The 19,558-nt window shown below is 39.3% G+C and overlaps 1 non-coding gene across 1 annotated transcript; it reads left to right on the top strand.

Annotated features, from left to right (window-relative positions):
- Nucleotides 1-4,405: 4,405 nt before the first annotated feature.
- On the top strand, nucleotides 4,406-4,533 carry LOC116086715. The gene has a single exon (XR_004117081.1). It is a non-coding gene; the product is annotated as a small nucleolar RNA SNORA17 (small nucleolar RNA).
- The last annotated feature ends 15,025 nt before the right edge of the window (nucleotides 4,534-19,558 follow it).

Raw genomic sequence — 19,558 nt, 5'->3', positions numbered from 1 at the left:
AGTTCCAATACGAAAAGGCAGTGACTGGGACATTTTCTGGCCCAAATGTCCTGTAAAAATATTTAAATGCATCTCCAACTTTATGCCATCTTTTTTCATCAATGGTTCCTTCTTGAGGAAAACAGGGACATAACTCTTTAATAAAATCAAAAAATGGCAACAAATGCTGAATTTTTACCTTTACTCCTCGAATCTTTAAAGCTTTTCTCATTTGTTCCACACATAGTTCATGCTGACTTATTTCTTGCTCGACTTCATTACTATGACTCACAGGTCTTGATGCAGCAGGTTCCCTCACCAATCAGCTTGGTTTCACTTTTGAATTTTCAGCCGACCCTTCTTCCAGTAATGTCCCTCATGGGGTCTCTCATTCTCACTGCCCCATGTCAGGCTCCAGGTGACCCAGTCCATGGAAAAGTCAATGGGGTCTGCAAGGGAGAGAGTGGTGTTGGAGGGGCAAGAGACTTGAAGAATGGAAACAAGAAAGACTGATCAAGTATCATTTATTGAAAGGCAACTATGGGTTTATAAGCACAAGCTGGGGAGTGCAGCTGGAGACATTTAACCACGAGTCCAGAAAAACAGGTTGTTATCAGAGTGTGTTCAGCTGTGGTAGGCTGCTTGCAAAAACATCATGCTAGGAAAACAAGTCTCTCATCAGGGTGTAAAAGTACCAACCTGTAAGTAAGTAGCCCTAGATAGCTGCAGAGATGATAGCCGCTTTCTGCTAAGAGTCAGCTCCCAACAACCAATGATTGTCTCTGATGTCTGTGTCCTGACTGGATCCAGATGAAAAACCAAGAAATCAGGAGTTCAGGGGGGTCAGTTCATCATGTCTGATGATGAAATTCACCAAGGCTGTATATTCTGTAATATATAAATCTCAAAACAAAATTTTAGTATCATCAAGATAACCTTTTTGTTTGATTCTCTGGAATCTAGTTCTTCAGGGGGTCTCCCTCTATCAAATCTGATCCATATAACTCTGGAAGGTATAAATACCTTAATCACCAAAAACACAAAGATAAAACATTTTCCCCAAATCAGCATATCATTCAGCCAGTAACCAGGAAAACATGTAGCTTGCCCTCTGTCCCAGAGGAACAATAAAACAACCACAGTACTCAAAATCACACACATTTTAGCCTATTTAGGCCTTTCTAATTTGTCATGTCAGGATATTAACCCAAAATTCCTGTGGAGTCCATGGAGTTAGAAAATATGAGACTCCTGCAGATTTTATTATACCATCTTTAAAACAATTGATTCACATTTCTATCTACACTAACTTATAAGAGGCAATTTGTCAAACCAGGATTTAAACCCAAAATTCCTGTAGAGCCCACATTAGTCTAGAGTATCCTGTAAGACTTATTAAAGCAATATATCTTTATACCATGTTTAAAACAATTAATTCAAACTTCCACTAATATCTGCCTATCGAGAGCAGATAGTTTTTAATTGTTAAATTCTCTGCCTAGAGCAGTCATCCTGTTACACCATCTAGCTGTATGCTCTCTACCTGGAACCATAGACTTCTATTAATTAATACCTGTTTATACCCGGCAACTATCACTGCACTCTCTACTTGGAGTCAGTGACTAATATTCCCTATCTAGTTCTAAACTGCAGGTGAAATTTCCCATCTTTAAGTACTGAAAGGTTACATTTCCCTCTTTATACCAATGAGTTACCTGATCCAGAGCCCTTGGTACCTTTGTCTCCTGATTCCTTATTCACAGGGAGGAGCTGAGTGTAGAAAGACACCTGTGGTCTGTGTCCCTGTTTGGGGGTGGGGTAGGCAGGGTGGGGAGCAAACGATACAGGGAAGTGAACACAGAAAGGCTCTCTCGGGCATAGATGCCTCTCTGCCATTCTCTGTAGGCCCCTCAAACCCAGTCAGCTTCAAATCCATAGTGCTGCAGCCTATATTGCTATCCAAGCCCCATTCAAGGGTTAGGGGACAGTGAATTTTTATCTCAAGTTAGTTGAGTTCAAATCAATATGTTGGGCGCCATTTTGTTATGGTAAATCTCCCACCCAAATATGCCCCAGCAATGAAAACACAACTCAGTTAATATGAATACAAGCTGTGTGCCTAGATTTGGCAGATCTACCACTATACTACCATCATCCCCCAACTATGAGACCTCTTATAACTTGCGGTTTCTCCAGGCCATGTGCTTCTGCTCTGCTTTCCTTCTACTTCCTCCTCTGTTGTCCTCTCTCTTTCTTTCCTCTCCACAACCTTCAAGTCTACCTTACCCTCCTTCTCTGCCCAATCACAGGCTCTAGCCTTTATTTATAAATTAAGGTGGGAAGAAGGCTTACAGGAAATCACCTGGGTGCTGACTCATTCCTTGTTTGCAGACCATCACAGAAAAACAGAATTAGCATCAAATACAATTAGCCCCAAGGCTGTCTGCAACAATTGCCCCCTTTGTTTTATGAGGCCACTGTTAACCCTGATACACAAAGACCCAACAAAGAAAGATAATTACAGCCCAATATCCCTTATGAATACAGATGCAAAAATTCTCAAAAATATACATGGAAATAAATCCAAGAGTGCATCGAAAAGATTATCCACCATGATTTTGGGATGAAGAAATGGTTCAACATATGTAAACGAATAAATGTAATTCACCATATAAACAAACTGAAAGACATAAAAGACATGATCATCACATTAGATTCAGAAAAGGCCTTTTAAAAAATCAAATGTCTCTTCATGATAAAAATCCTAGAGATTAGGGATATAAGGGGCATATCTCAACATAATAAACACAACTCATAGCAATCCTATAGTCAACATCAACTTAAATGGAAAGAAACTCAAAACAAGCTCACTAAAATCAGGAACAAGACAAAGTTGTTCACTCTCTTCATACCTATTCAATATACATAGTATTTAAGACTTAACTGGAGCTAGACAACAGAATATCAAGGCCATACAAGTTGAAAAGGAAAATGTCGGAGTATCTTTATTTGCAGATAATAAGATGTTATACATGAATGACCCTAGAAATTCATTAGGAAGCTCCTACAGCAGGTACAAACATTTAACAAAGTAGCTGGATACAATATTAACTCACAAAAATCAGAAGTCCTTCTATGTACAAATGTACAAATGACAAATGGACAGTGGAAAAAAATCAATGAAACACACATTTCACAATATAACATACAATATATTAGGGTATTTCTAACCAAGCAATTGAAATTCTTGTGTTATAAAAAAGAAAATTTAAGACACTGATGGGGAAAATTGAAGATATCAGAAGATGTAAGAATTTCATGTGCTAATATATCAGTAGGATTAATATTGTAAAAATGGCCATCCTACCAAAAGCAATTACAAATTCAATGCAATCCACATCAAAATTCTGGCACAATTCGTGAAAAAAATTTCGGCTCCATATGGAAAGCACAAAAAACTCAGGACAGCTAAAACAATCCTGAATGATAAAGACCTGCTGGAGGTATCATTAGCTCTAGTTTCAAACTGTACTGCAGAACTGTAGTAATAAAATCAGCATGGTATTGGCACAAAAACTAACACATTGGTCAGTAGATTCTAATTGAAAACCCAGAACATAAATTCACACACATATAGGCATCTGAATGTTGATAAAGAAGCCAGATAGAAATGTTGGGTGAAAAAAGACAGCATCTTCAACAAATGGTGCTGGTCAAACAGGACAGGTGCATGAAGGACAACTCAAATAGATCCACAGTCATCACCCTACATAAGACTCAACACAAAATAGATCAAAGATCTTAACATAAAACTGGATATACTGAACCTAATAGAAGAGAAACTGGGGAATAGCCTTGAACTCATAGGTATAAGAAAAGACTTGCTAAACAGAATACTATTAACACAGATCAACAATTAATAAATGTAATCTTATGAAACTGAAAAGCTCTCTATGACAAAGGTCATCATTCCAACAAAGCAGCAACCCACAGGATAGGAAATAATTTTCACCAACTACCCATCTGATAGAAGGATAATGTCCAAAATAAAAGAAGAATGCAAAAAAACTAGATCTCAACAACGCAAATAACCCAATTTAAAAATGGGTTGCAGATATACACAGAAACCTCTCAAAAAAGAAACACAAACAGCAAAAAAAAAAAAAAAAAAAAAAAAAAAAAAAAAAAAAAAAAAAAAAAAAAAAAAAAAAAAAAAAAACCACTCAAAGAAATGACCAATATCCTTAGTCAGCAGGGAAATGCAAATCAAAATTACTTTGAGATTTCATCTTACAGGCATCAGAGTGGCTAAGATCAATAAGACAAATAACAGCTTATGCTGCAGAAAATGTGGAACAAAGCGAACATTCCTCCATTACTGGTGGGAATGCAAACTTTTACAGCCAATATAGAAATCAGTGTTGTACCTGCCCCTAGAGGCATTGCTGTGGCTTCTGTGTTACATGTGTGTCAGTAGGTGGCAGAGAAGAAAGAGCCTATGTCTACACTGAGAGTTCTGATCTGTGAATTCTGAATGATTAGTAGTCTAACATTCCCTGAAAAGAACAAGCCTGAGATAACCACCAGTCTACTGCTTTGCAAGCCCAGATAGGCTCCAAGGGTGAGAAGCAAGCTGGAGACTAGAAGAACCATGCCTGGAACCTCAGTCCCTGGGCGAGAGTGAGCCCTAGACACATGAACCTTTCATGGGCCAGAGATGACACCTGCCTAGTTCCATAATGCACAAGTGGGGCATAGCACTCCTGAGAACAATCCTAAGGTGACCCCCAGACACTCAGAGACCCTGGGTGCCACTAAGAGGAGCCTAAGTAAGTGGTGAGGAAATGGAAGAGAAGGAGAAACAGAAGGATGTGGGCACAATGAAGAGAGGCAGAACTGGAGACTCAAAGTTAGTGAGGAAGAGCCTGATGTGAGTAGCTGGTGATGCTACCTGGGTCTATGGTGAAGTCCTGGCCTCTGCTGCCACCAGGAGCCACATCTGGGTCCATGGCCCCGCAGCAGCATGGGTCTGTTACCACCAAAGGCCAGGAAGACTTCCCTGGCCTTGGCTGCTGCCTAGAGAACCTGTTAATGTCTAAGGACTGTGCAGAACTGTCCCCACCCCTCACCTGGACATCCTGGGAGAGCTGACTCTTGGAGCATGATAGCAGGAGAGCTGATCCTGCTGGTTGCTAGCTGCAGTGGGGAGAGGAGAGAGTGTTCCCCTCACCCCTACATGCACATTGTGGGAGTTGCAGGTAGCTAGTTCCAAAGGTGTGAGTGTGAGAGAGCTGGCCCTGCCACTCATCTCCTGCATGGTGGCATGGATGTGGGAGAGAGACCTTTCTCCCCCCCCCCTTGCCACCTGTAGTCATGAGCACAGGAGAGTTGGCCTTGTCCCTCAGGAGATGAAGCACTCTAAAAAGCAGGCCCTGCACCTTGCCGAGGCCACACACAGTATAGCTGAGCCGAGGGTGTGAGCATGGGAGAGCTGGCTCTGCAACTTGTCTGCCATGTGGTAGCATGGGCAAGAGAGATATATGCCATCCTCCACTCTTAACCCCTTGCCATTTACAGCAGATAGGAGAGTTGGCCCTGGTGTCATGAAAGTAGGAGAGCTGGTCCTGCCCCTCACCAACTATTGCACTCAAGAGAGCAGGCCCCACACCTCATACCTTAACTGGGCAGAACAGTAGAGCTGCAGGTGAGCTATCCTGAAAGGCATGAATGGAAGAGAGGTGGCCCTGCCTCTGCGTGCTATGTGGTGGCACAGATGAGAGAGAGAGATGCCCTCTTTTCCTCCCTTGTCCCTTGCCATCTATAGCAAGTAGGAGATCTGCCTCTGGGGTCATGAGAGTGGGAGATCTGGCCCTGTCCCTCACTGGCTGCAACACTTGGAAGAATGGGTCTTGCACCTTGCCTAGGCATCTGGGTACAGCTGATTCTGGTTGCCAGAGGTTGTTGATGAGCCATGAAAGTAGAATAGCCAGCAGCTGACACGCTCAGATACTTCTCAAGCCCAGATCCAGGACTTTGAACTTGCTCACCCCAACATCTACCCCATTTATGATTTGCTGGAGTATGTGAAAAAGCCAGTCATAAGATCCCAAACTACAGTATCTCCATGACACAGGGCAATAACAGGATTTCTGAAAGGTGTCCTGGTGAAGTTCTAGTATTGATAGAGTAGCAGAAGCCAGAGGCCTCCTACCAGACCAATGAATCATTGCAATGAACATTTGCAAGCAATGTGTAGACAAAAGGGTATATTGTGGGACACACTGTTACACACTACAACTTTCACAAGGACATTTTTTTTCTTTATTGGGAGTTGAGGTTGCAAGGGTAGAGGATGGGTATAAGGGGAATGGGGAGATGAGGTGCATCAAGTGAAATTCACAAAGAACCCAAAAGTGTAAAAAATAAATAAATAAATAAATAAATAAATAAGATATTAATCTTATAGTTTCTCAGGAAGATAGGAATTCATCTACCCCAAGATCCAGATATAGATAGATAGATAGATAGATAGATAGATAGATAGATAGATAGATATGTAGATCTATATCTATATCTATCTCCAGAACAATGCTTAAAAAAATATGGTATGTTTACATAGTGGAATATTGCTCAGCCATGTTTTAAAAAATGAAATTTGTAGGCAGATGGAACTAGAAAAGAACTCATTCTGAGTAAAGTGTTTAGACACAGAATGAAAAATATGACTTATATTTACTTATATGTGGGTTAGCTGTTAAATCAACAATTAGGAAGCAACAATCAGTAGAAGCACAGAGGTTAAGAATAGAGTGGACTGGAGAGATGGATCAGCAGTTAAGAGCACTGACTGCTCTTCCTAAAGGTCCTGAGTTCAATTCCCAGCAACCACATGGTGGCTCTCAACCATCTCTAATAGGATCTGATGCCCTCTTCTGGTGTATCTGAACACAGCTACAATGTACTCATATAAATAAAATAAAGAAAGAATAGAGTAAGGAACTGGAAGGACTGGATCTTAGGAAAGTAAAACAGAAGATATAGTTGTGGGTTAATGGGAGAACTAGAATGGAAGGATCAAGTAGGGGGAAGGGTGATGAGGCAGGGAATATGATGAGTGACAGCTAAAATTAAAAGCCATTTAAGTAGTAGTATTGGAAACCTAATACAGTAAAGTTTCCCTGAAATATATACATATATAAAGGCAATCTAAATGAAAGTGAAAAATAATAAAGAAGACAGAATGCCAGCTGGCCATCTCTTGTAATGAAATGAAGCTTCTAGTACTTTTACTGGGTACATAAAATGAAATTTTGGCCAAAGCGGTCCTATGAGAACCCATAACAACAGAAGCTGTTACCAAGACAATAGCTTGCTCTCCACAAACTGATGGCAAGGCCCTACTGCTAAAAACACCCACACAACTCATTGAACATGGAGAAGTCAAGCTGGTACCTTTTCCTTTTGTTTGTTTGATTCGATTCTGATAACTGTGTCTTTGTTTTATCTTATTTATTTTCTTATTATCCCTTAGATGTCTGTTGTATAGTTGTTGTGTTGTTGTTGCTGTTTTATTTTTTTGTTGTTGTTTTGAGACAGGGTCTCTCTGAGTTGTTCTGACTGTCCTGAAACTCATCATGTAGACCAGACTGTCCTCAAAGTCAAAGAGATATGTCTGATTGTACCGGGATCAAAGGCTTGCTTAGCAAAGCAGCACCTGTTTGTTTTCTAATGAGGGACAGAAAGAAGGTAAGCCCAGATCAGAGAGGAAGAGGAGAGTAACCGGGTGTAGTCATCAGATGGGAAACTATCATCAGGATATATTGAGAAAAGAAAATTGATTTTCAGTAAAAGAAAACAATTTAATTTAAAAAGAAAAAGAAAAATAGCAAAAGGCAGATAATTCAGCAATTCCAAGCAACTTATAAAATAAATGCACACACATTACATTATGTGCAACTGCCAAGATATCCATAAATGTATGAACCAACAAAGAAAGAGTGGTATGTAAAACAAAGCAGGATTATTCAATCTTCAAAAGAATATGGTCATTTGCCACATTATTTGTGAAGTTGAAGGGCATTATGTTACAGACCAAGAGCAATGTGAACACAACTATTATGTGACTTATAATTAGAACTCTATCTAACTCATTGAGTAAAAAGACTAGTAATTACCAAGAACTGAAAGGCAGAAGTTACAGAGATATTGACCAAATGACACGAAACCTCAGGTCCGCAAAAGTAATGTTGCTTATTTTCTTGTGCATCATATGAACATATAACAACGTAGTATATATTTGGAGGTTACTAAGATTTGATTTTGAATTTCTTCACCATAAAAAAAAATAGTTGTGAGGCAATAAATATCATCATAAACTAGATTGAGCCATTTCAAATTATGCATATACTAAAATGTAACTTAGAGCAAATATATATTCAATTTGTTGATTAGAAGATGTCTTAGTCAGGGTTTCTATTCCTGCACAAAAAAAATCAAGACCAAGAAGCAAGTTGGGGAGGAAAGGGTTTATTCAGCTTACTCTTCCATATTGCTGTTCATCACCAAAGGAAATCAGGACTGGAATTCAAGCAGGTCTTGAAGCAGGAGCTGATGCAAGGGACACGGAGGGATGTTCCTTACTGGCTTGCTTCCCCTGGCTTGCTCAACTTGCTTTCTTATAGAACCCAAGACTTCCAGCCCAGGCATGGGCCCTTCTACTAATTGAGATCACTAATTGAGTAAATGCCTTACAGCTGGATCTCATGAAGGCATTTCCTCCAGGGAGGCATTTCTCTGTGATAACTCCAGCTTGTGTCAAATTGACATACAAAACCAGCCAGTACAAAAAGCAAATATACACAATTATGATAATACAAATAATAATGATTATCTACATCTAATGTGATAATCCACATCCAAAATAAAGCATTGATAAGATGAGCAGTCATGGGGAAGGGGGTCTCTTCCAACATTTGACCCCATGCTTCTTCTCTGCTCTCTCCTGCTGTAACCCTACATTCCTCCGTGAACCTTCACTATCCTTAACTGTACAATTGCTTCTATTCACTTTGTACTTTAAATGCAGGTTAGTGATAAGAGTAAATAAGAAAAAATCAGAAAAATGGGAACTAATTCCCAGACCCTCGCATTTTTAAGTGTTGGGTATTTGCTTTAATCTCTTGGTCTAAAAGGACACAATATTTCAATTCACTATGTCAGCACTGTCGAGAACATTGGGTTTCCCAGACTGCAATCTGTTATCAACACCAAGTAAATCCACTTTGGATTAGTTTAAATATTTAAACCATTTTCTACTAATGAAATGAGTATGGCCATTGATCTCTTTCTTGAAATGGTCTCCTAAATGATCAAGAGGAGAAGCATTTATTTCCAGATCTAATTTCAAAGCTGACATCCTTTCGAGGCAAAGCACTGGACTCTTCAGGAAAACCCAGGTGAGAAACAAGTTAACTCTTTTTATTACAAATATTAACTTTTAAAGCATGCATTTGCTACACTTTCTGTAAGTTTTACCCCTACACTTCTATTGTGGGTGGGTAGGATCTTTGAGGTCTTCCTTTACATTGCGGAGTAGTAAGCAACGGTCTACAGAGCAGCCCTCTGCATGTGACCAGGCTAGATACAGCAAGGAGTGGATGAGCAAACTTGTAGTGATGAAATACATCATGGAGGCTTTTGAAATTATTTTGATTATGTGATTTACCCCACTAAAAATTAAATAAACCTGTTTATTGCCATGTACAGTGATATAGGATTGAAATTTGAGTACTAAACATTCCCTACAAGTTAAAAAAGTTAGATTAGCAAAGAACAGAATGTCAAGATGGTCTTGTAGACTTCTAATACAATGCTAGGGAAATTTCTCTTATAAAAGGAGGATGAGAAAAGAAATAAAGCATTAGTATAAAACTTGGAAGTTACTGTCACATAGGTAGGCTCATATGTGTTTTTATGCCACAGGATTTGAAGATGACAGAAGACACTGAAAGAAAAGCAATTCAAATTACAGATTTGAGACGTTCTTTCACCCTTAATATTGTTCCTGAATATATCAACCTGAAACAATAAAGGCAGCAATCGTTACAGAAAACTGAAAAAGAGGTTTGCCTGTATCTTCCCAAGTACTTTTGGTGGTTCTCAAAATTTGCAATTGTAAGCAAACAATGTTCATGGAAAATTTCAGAAGGCTTCTTGGCAGTGAGTTGGGCTGAACTTGTCTGGCAGCTTCCTAAGAGGTGAGACAAACGGTGCTATTTAAAGATGTGATGAAACTAGTGGCTAATGAACTGCAGGGAGGGCTGTCTTAGTCAGGGTTTCTATTCCTGCACAAACATCATGACCAAGAAGCAAGTTGGGGAGGAAAGGGTTTGTTTATTCAGCTTATTTCCACATTGCTGTTCATCACCAGAGGAAGTCAGGACTGGAATTCAAGCAGGTCAGGAAGCAGGAGCTGACACAGAGGCCATGGAGAGATGTTTCTTACTGGCTTGCTTCTCCAGGCTTGCTCAGCCTGCCCTCTTATAGAACCCAAGACTTCCAGCCCAGGGATGGCACCACCCACAAGGGGTCCTACCCCCTTGATCACTGAGAAAATGCCCCACAGCTGGATCTCATGGAGGCACTTCCCCAACTGAAGCTCTCTTCTCTGTGATAACTGCAGCCTGTGTCAAGTTGGCACACAAAACCAGCCAGTACAGAGGGCTTATCTAAAATAAAATAATCTGGCTTGGCTTGGTTTGTTTTTTCTCTTTCCATCATTACAGAAGCTGAGGTTGTGCAATGCAACTAGGACTTGGTGAGTGTAACATGACATTAGAAATGGAGGCAAATACTTTGCTAAGCCAGAAACCAACATTTGCTAAGCCAGAAACTAACATGTTACAGTGGTTCCTGAAGCAGGAGCAGATTCAGCATGGCAAAGGCTCTAATTACTGCCAAAACTCAGGAGCAGAGGTGAACCAGAGAAGTAACAGGGAAGCTACAGGTTATAACACATTTGTGGGCTCAGCCACACACAGTGCTGGCAGTCCTAGCTGCACAAAGAAGAGGTTTTAGGCAATGCTCACGTGCATGGAGCGGGGCAGGGAGAGAAACACTTGAGAGCTGGTTTGTTGCTTGTCTGTTTTGATTTTTGATTTTGTGTTTCTGTGGGGTTCTTTTGTGTTTCTGATTTTTTGTTTGTTTGTTTCTTACTTGCTTTTGAAAGGGAAAAACATAAGCTTGGGTGACTCCAGATGTGGGGAAGATCTGGGAGAAGCTGAGGAAGGAAAAGCATGATCAAAATATATTGTATCAACTATTTTTTTCAATAAAACAATTTGAAGGTATTTTTTAATGTTTCTCTGTATATGTGTATGTTTCAGTGCATGTCACATATGTGCATGTGTCTGCAGAACCTAGAAGGCGGCACTGGATCCCCTAGAGCATGAGTCACAGGCAGTTTTGACTAACCTGACATGGGTGCTGGAAACTAACTCCTGTCCTCGGGAAAAGTTGCAACCATTTACTAATAGCCACTAGTTTCATCATGTCTTTAAATAGCACCCTCATTTAACAGCTGAGCCATCTCTCCAGCTCCCAACAAGAGTTTTTAGTTAGACTTTTTCTTTTAAACCCATACTATTGATTGCCAAATGTAGTAGTCTGATCACAGCACTAAATAAATGTGTCTTTAAAAAAAAAAAGAAGAACAGTTAAGTGTGAATGAGGGATTGGGAACACAGAACCTTTACTGAGAGTGTAGTTTGTTATTTTAATCCATGTAAAATATTATTGAACTTCTAAAATGAAGTCTCTGTGTGTGTGTGTGTGTGTGTGTGTGTGTGTGACAGATACTCACAAAAACAGAAGACAGCACAGAGATATGAGTAGACTGCCATGTAAAGATTGAGGACCAAAGATTAGAAACTAGAAAGGAACCAAGGATTTACCTCACCAATATGAAAGAGAACATGGTCTTACTCTTAATTTCAGTTCAGACTTCAGCCTCCAGAACTATGAAATAACAATCTTTTATTATAAATCATTTCTTGCTATGGTGGTCCTAGGATATGTGTACACCTGGATTCCCTTATATCATGGCTGCTTAGCTCCAAGAAAGTACTGAAGAGATCAAAGTGAGGTACCAAGTGTTTTGGAGACCTAGTTATAGAAGCTTCATAATATCACTTGTGTCTCACTTCATGTATTGGAGCAGTCAGTATTTTATCTACCTTCAAGGAAAGTAGCAACAGTCCCCTTAAGGGAAAAGGGATCTACATCACACTATAAGAACAGCATGTGAGGCTGGAGAGATGGCCCAGTGGGTAATGGTGTTTGCTGCCCTGCCAGAGGACTATATATTAGTTTCCCAGTACCCAAGCCAAGCAGTTGACAACTACCTGTAACTACAGTTCCATTAGCTCTTTCACTCTCTTCTAGTCATTGTAAGTACATAAATGGCATACCCACACACAGCCCCACAGACATACAGACGGACACACACATGGACAGACACACACGCGCGCGCGCACACACACACACACACACACACACACACACACACACACACACACACGCAACAGGGGTGGGGGGCCTGAAAAAATGAAAACAGACAAACATATTCAGCATGTAGATGATACTACTGTGACCATCTTTGGCTAAAATCAACTGCTAAAAGTTCTCAAGTTGTTAAGAGAGGTGGTGACACGGTAAGGGAATAATAAAGGAATTATGGGACTGCTTGACTCATGTTTGCCTTTGTAAAGTTTACTTTTCTCTAGATAAATGAAAAATGGTCATTATGAGACCAGAATTAAGCAGTGAATTCCAAGCACGTCTCTCAAACATCTAAACTCTGAGTATTCTCTATCTCAATTCCAGTAAACCCATGCATCAACTCAGTTGGCTTGATAAGACCATAAAGCCTCCAAAAGTATCACCTTCCCGTAATACTAAACTTACTTGGATACTACTTGACTTATACTAAATATACATAAAGATTATTGAATTTTTCCCTCACTGAAACCTTAGGCAATTAAGAGAACAAAGCTCAATGTTCTTGAGTCACTTTGTCATGTTCTGCAGCACTCTCTGTAATCTAACTTCAGGCTCCCTAACTGTAGAACCCACATCTTCAGCTATCACATAAGTAATTACAGAGGATTCCCAAGGGTTGTATTAGGATTGCTCTGCTAACCCATTGTAGAGGAATTTTAATCCAGGAGAGTTAGTTTGAGGTCAAACAGAGCAGTTCAGTAAGAAGTAGAGAGATGCCAGATTGAATCAGTCAGCTTGGAGAAGAGTTTGAGCCAGACTAGCTAAGTTTATCCTGCAAGTCAGAGTTCAGAAAGAACTAGAAAGTGTGATCTTACTCATCTGTAAGGCTCTGAAATGACAATTACATCAGGCATATAAAAGTTATTTTTATAATCCATGCAATGCAGAATAACACATTTTTAAAAAATAAATTTTAAATGTTCAAACAGGAAAATATTTATGAAGGAAAATTTAACATCTGAGAAGTAAAGAAACCTGACAGCAATTAGTTCTTATTCCTCCTTTGTAACACCACAAAATATTTTAATATAAGTTTGCATTGTAAACTATTTTCTGTCATCATGTTTCACTTTTAGTACCTATTTTCAGTTAAAAAAAGTTTAAAAATGTTACATTTAAATTAGTATACAATTTAAGTAAGTTAAATACTAATTCTAGAGTACAACATATACTGATTTGAACAAATTTTCACTGTCAGTTAATTTTTTTACAGTAAAAATGACCAAAAACCTTAGAAGAGAAACTTTCATTAATTCATGACATATGTATATACATGCTTATAATAAATTAAAATAGTAATAAGTAAGTTCAATATTTTAACTTAAAGAGAAAATATTATAAGCTACACTGAGTTGTATTCTATTTCTGTAAAGATGGTGTGACCATGATCAAAATATTGGACACAATTCACTTCAATTTTATTGATTATAAACTTAATTTTTATTTAGTCTAAATTACCATCCTCTTTGTGTTATAATTTTGTGTTGTGTTTGTGATGTTGAGTTGATTTCAGGAAACAAAAACTAGCTGGTCCTGTTTAAGGAATCCCAAGAAGGGCAGATCCAGGAAAGGAGGTGCAAGTGTGGGAAAGCAAATATTTTCAGATTTGCATGATGTGTTGGGAGGAATGAGTCATATGCTGTTATTGCTTATAGGTGCATTCTGTTTGTTACTCTCTCCAACAAGGAATAATTCTAACCATGTGAAATAAAGGAAAACTGAGATAAAAATCCACAATAGTCTACTAGAAAAAAAAACCCTACTGGATGTTGTGAAACACGATTTTATATAGAGTTGTGGGTATATTTGACACTCATTTTTTATAAGCTTATAGAATTTGCATGAAAATCAACAATAAAAACAGCCTTTTGCCTCTTTTGTCATCACTAGTATGAAGTAAGCACAGTATTGTAAATTTTTGTACTGCTCTAACCAAATACTTGATTAAAAAAATTAGGGAATTATTTAATTTGTCTCACAGTTTGGTTGTTCAGTATATGGGTACGTGGTTCCACATGTTTGACAAGACATTAAGTTAGTAGGAACATAGGGTAGAGAAGCATTTTTACTTCATCATAGACAAGCAAAATGAGAAATGTCATGAATTTTCTGCTGATTTTCCACCATAGTACCTGGCTGGCCTCAGTGACCTCTTTCCAGCTACATTCTACTTAAAATTTCAAAAAGTTCTCAAAATAGCAACATCAACTGAAGACCAAGTGTTTAATGCATCCTCTCCTGGGAAACACTCTTAAAAACACAACACTCTAAAAGTGGAAAGAAAATGTTAAAGGATTTTTGTGGTTCACTTAATGTAATTAACTAAAGGAAGATTAGGTTGTACTTTATTCTCTAGAATACTTGCCCTCTTATTTTTTGTTTAATATATTACTGTAATAGCTAACATAGATCTTCAACTTTACACACCTCACTTGCGGGTGTAGGGAGAGGGGACCTTGAAGAAATGCCTTCATCAAATTGGCCTGTGTGCTTGTCTGTATGGCATTTTATTGATTGCTACTTGGCATAGAAGAGTCCAGCCCATGATGGGAGATATTACCCCTAGGGAGTTGGGTCTGAACTACATAAATAAGCTGGTTGAGCAGAGCCAGAAGGAGCAAATAGTAACTTGCATTCCTGTAGGTTTCTCCATCAAGTTTATGTCTTGAGTACTTGCTTTGACTTCTCAGTGATGGACCACAGAACCTGGAACATAAAATAAACCCTTGATTTTGGCAATACTGACACAAAACCAGAAGAATTGACTTCATATTTAAATGTGTAGGCCCTATATAGAAGTATATACATATAAGGAAATAGACATTTACTCACTCGAAGACTGATGAAATAACAAAACTCACAGTTCAACAATTATACATATATGTATATACATATCTATACAAATAGATATGTCTATAATTTAACAATAGATAAAATCGTACATAGATAACATATGAAAAATAGACGTTAGCTAGCCTTTCATCACCATAATCAAACTACCTGACAGAGACAACATAAAATAAGACAAATTTAGTTTAACTCACAGTTTCATGGTTCATTCCATCATGACAAGAAAAATCACATCATAGCCAGACAGAAAGCAGGGAGGGAGAAAGGAGAAAGTTAGTATTTTCTGGTTCTCTCCTTTCTCCCTTTTTATTCTGTCTAGGTCTCCAAATCACAAAATAATGGCACCCATATTCAGAGTATAGCTTCTGCTTTGTTTCATTTAATCCCTAGGAACCCCCTCATAGATGTTTTCATATCTAAAGATATGTCTCGGTCTCCTAAATCCAGCCAAGTTGATACTGAAGATTAATCATCACACTAGACTTAATGTAGGAGAAAGTCAAAGTTATACAATATAGATATATGCATTTCTTTCTGCATCTTTTAGTAATACTAGGCATTTATAAGATATTCCAGGCACTGGGATAAACATTGTATGTCTTAGTTGCTTTTACTTTTCTATTGTCATGAGAAAAATTACCATGACCAAGGCAACTTATAAAAGCAAGCATTTAAATGGAGGTTTGCTCACAGTTTCAGAGGAGCATGGCAGAAGGCAGGCAGGTATGGCACTGGAGCCTGTAGCTGAGAGCTTACATCTGGTTCACAAGCAGTAGCAGAGGAGAGAGAGGGGGGAGAAGGAGAAAGAGAAAAAGAACAAGAACTAACTGATAGCATGGTTTTTGAAACCTCAATGCTCAACCTAGGTGGCACACCACATCCAAAAAGGCCACACCCTCTAATCCTTACCAAACAGTTCCACCAACTGGTGAACCAAGCATTCAAACATAAGAGCCTATGGGGGCCATGTCATTCAAATTACCATACTACATTGTGAGTAAAATCAGTTAAAAAGTCTAATTTCATAGAGTTTGTAGCAATTCTAGAAGGGACAAAGTATTAGAGAAAAATTACTTCAATTTAGTAAATGAATGATAATTTAATCAGAATCTCTATATTATAATTGAGGTGTTAAAACTCAAGCCAAAAAATAAAAAAATAAAAAAAGTCCTATCTTGAACTTTTTTCATGTTCTGAATATGGATGCTACCATTTTGTGAGTTGGAGACCTAGACATAATTAAAGTGGGAAAGGGAAAGAACCAGAGAATACTGACTTCCCCCTTTCTCCCTGCTCTCAGGCAGGTCATGATGTGAGCTTTCTTGTCACAATGGGATGAACCTTCTGAAACTGTTAAACAAAATCTTTCTTATTTCATGTTGTCTGTGTCACATAATTTGATTATGGTGATGAAAGTCTGGAAACTGGACCAATAGTTAAAGCTATGGCCTGATCTCACCAATGTCCTGGAAGATCTGTGTTGCAGACTAATCAGACTGGAAAATGGGACAGAGACATTCTCTAAGGAAGCCTGAGAACTTACAGTCCAATGCATTGTGAAGAGGACAAGACTTATGTCTTTTCATTCTATTGAGCCGTTAAGAGATAGATTGCTCAGACATATAGTACATGTCCTGGAGTTGGGGGAGCCTATGAAAGAACACAGCTCAATCTTAGAGAGTTCAAAGATGAATATTTTGGTAAGAAAGGCCTGGAGCTATAAGCTGTGTTCTCTACCAGAACAGAAACATCTGCATGTACAGTTGTACTGGCTAGTTTTGTGTGTCAACTTGACACAGGTTGGAGTTATCACAGAAGGGAGCTTCAGTTGGGGAAGTGCCTCCATGAGGTCCAGCTGTAGGGCATTTTCTCAATTAGTGATCAAGGGGGTAGGGCTCCTTGTGGGTGGTACCATCCCTGGGCTGGAGGTCTTGGGTTCTATAAGAGATCAGGCTGAGCAAGCCAGGAGAAGCAAGCCAGTAAAGAACATCCCTCCATGGCTTCTGCATCAGCTCCTGCTTCCTGGCCTGCCTGAGTTCCAGTCCTGACTTCCCTTGTGATAACAGCAATGTAGAAGTAAGCTGAATAAACCCTTTCCTCCCCAACTTGCTTCTTGGTCATGATGTTTGTGCAGGAATAGAAACCCTGACTAATACAACAGTACTGATATTTAACTGGTGTTTCATGAAGGATGAACTGGCATGTCTTTGTTGGGATTAGAAAGTACACATAAGTGTTTAAAATCAAAGCTGCCGTGAAACACAGTATGTCATTCTAGTCAACCCCGCTCACTCCAACCTATGGATTTATTTATTATTATATCTAAGTATACTGTAGCTGTCTTCAGACGCACCAGAAAAGGGTGTCAGATCTCATTACGGATGGTAGTGAGTCACCATGTGGTTGCTGGGATTTGAACTCAGAACCTTCGGAAGAGCAGTCAGTGCTCTTAACCACTGAGCCATCTCTCCAGTGCCTGGGGTTTATTTATTATTTGATTTCAAAGTATTTTTTTTTAATTGTTGAGTACTCAGAAACTTTTCAATGTTGCTAAACTCTTAACAACACCCACATTTTGAGTATGTGGCCTCTTATAGGGATGGACTGCATTTTATAAGCAGGACTCTAAAGGACCACCCACTTGAGGTGCCATCTTGTGACTAGAGAACAGGCCTTACCAAACACTAATTAGAGATTAATGTCACCTCATCATCTTCCTTCTGAATTCTAGCAAAGAATATGAATTTAATAAAATAGACATTATTCAAAGTACTTACCTTCTTGACAGAAGCCTAATCACCCGACTACAGCCCTACTAGAGAAATTAGTGTCCCTCATTTTCAATGTTTTCTTTCCTTTTAGTTACCAGTAATGAGGCAAGAGGGTGGGGATAAATAGGAAGGCAATAATTTCTTATAAATAGGTGCAATTTAACACTACTTTGCCTAATTTTTAAACCAAACTTTATCACAGGTATGTATAAGGGCACAGTATGGTATACTGTAGCACTTGGTGCTTATATTTCACGAATTGACTGGAGAGGTCTTGGGACACTGGGGAGGTTTTAATTTACAACAGAAGCCAAACCAAGCAGGCCTTCCTTCTCCTTCCTGTTTTGACACCCACCATTGGGAAAGTACTGACACATCCCACCCATTGTCCCAAAGCAGACTCGTTGGTGAAGGTCTTAAAGGGCAACTGAGCATTTCTCAGCCCAGAGAAACTCCACACCAAAATCAACTTGAGCCAATGGATCTTGAGTTCACTCTCCCATTAGTGATTAAGGATGCGGAGACACAAGCTTTATCAAGGAGAATTAAGGAAGGGAGAAAAAGAACCAAGAGTTGAGAAGGGTCCCCAAACGGGAGAACTACGGTATTCCTGGAGGAAGGAACTAAACAGGCTGTGGCTGTACTTTTACAAGACTTATGCAAGACATGAGACAACAATGGAGGTTGTGTCTATAAACTGGTTACTTCTCTGGGCTTTTCTTGGGCCAAGAAAGTAAGTAGGTCACACAGTCTGTGCATTTTCTTCTGATGTAACCAGGAAGCTGACCACGCACTGTTAGTTCATTGCTCATCCCATTGAGGGTAGCTGAAGTGCCCCTTCTGTCCTGACTGACTTCTGCTTTATCATCTGATGGCTGTGATGGCTGCTAACCGTCAGCTGTGCTGGTGTTACTGCCAGCATTCCAGGTGTCTTGCTAGCTGTTAATCAAATTACGTTTATTGTTCTCAGATTCATGCAGCCATCTTATAATTTCACTACTGAAGGGAATGGAGTCCTGACACAACTTCCAAAATGGAGCTGGAGTTTTCCTTAATGACCTCTTCTTTATGGGGTAGAATGGGAAGCTGGACTAGGTGGAGCCTTTTTAGAAACTGTTAGGGTTTTACTGCTGTGAACAGATACCACAACCAACACAAGTCTTATAAAGGACATTTAATTGGGGCCCGCTTACAGGTTCAGAGGTTCAGTCCATTATCATCAAGGAGGAAACATGGCAGTATTCAGGTAGGCATAGTGCAGGAGGAGCTGAGAGCTCTACATCTTTATCTGAAGGCTGCTAGCAGAATACTGGCTTCCAGGCAGCTAGGGTGAGGGTCTTAAAAGCCCACACCCACAGTGCCAGGACTACTTAAACAGGGACACACCAATAGTGCTACTT

This window comes from Mastomys coucha, unplaced genomic scaffold (genome assembly GCF_008632895.1).
Source record: "Mastomys coucha isolate ucsf_1 unplaced genomic scaffold, UCSF_Mcou_1 pScaffold12, whole genome shotgun sequence".
Lineage (NCBI taxonomy): Eukaryota > Metazoa > Chordata > Mammalia > Rodentia > Muridae > Mastomys > Mastomys coucha.
This window is presented reverse-complemented; position numbering and strand designations above follow the sequence as displayed.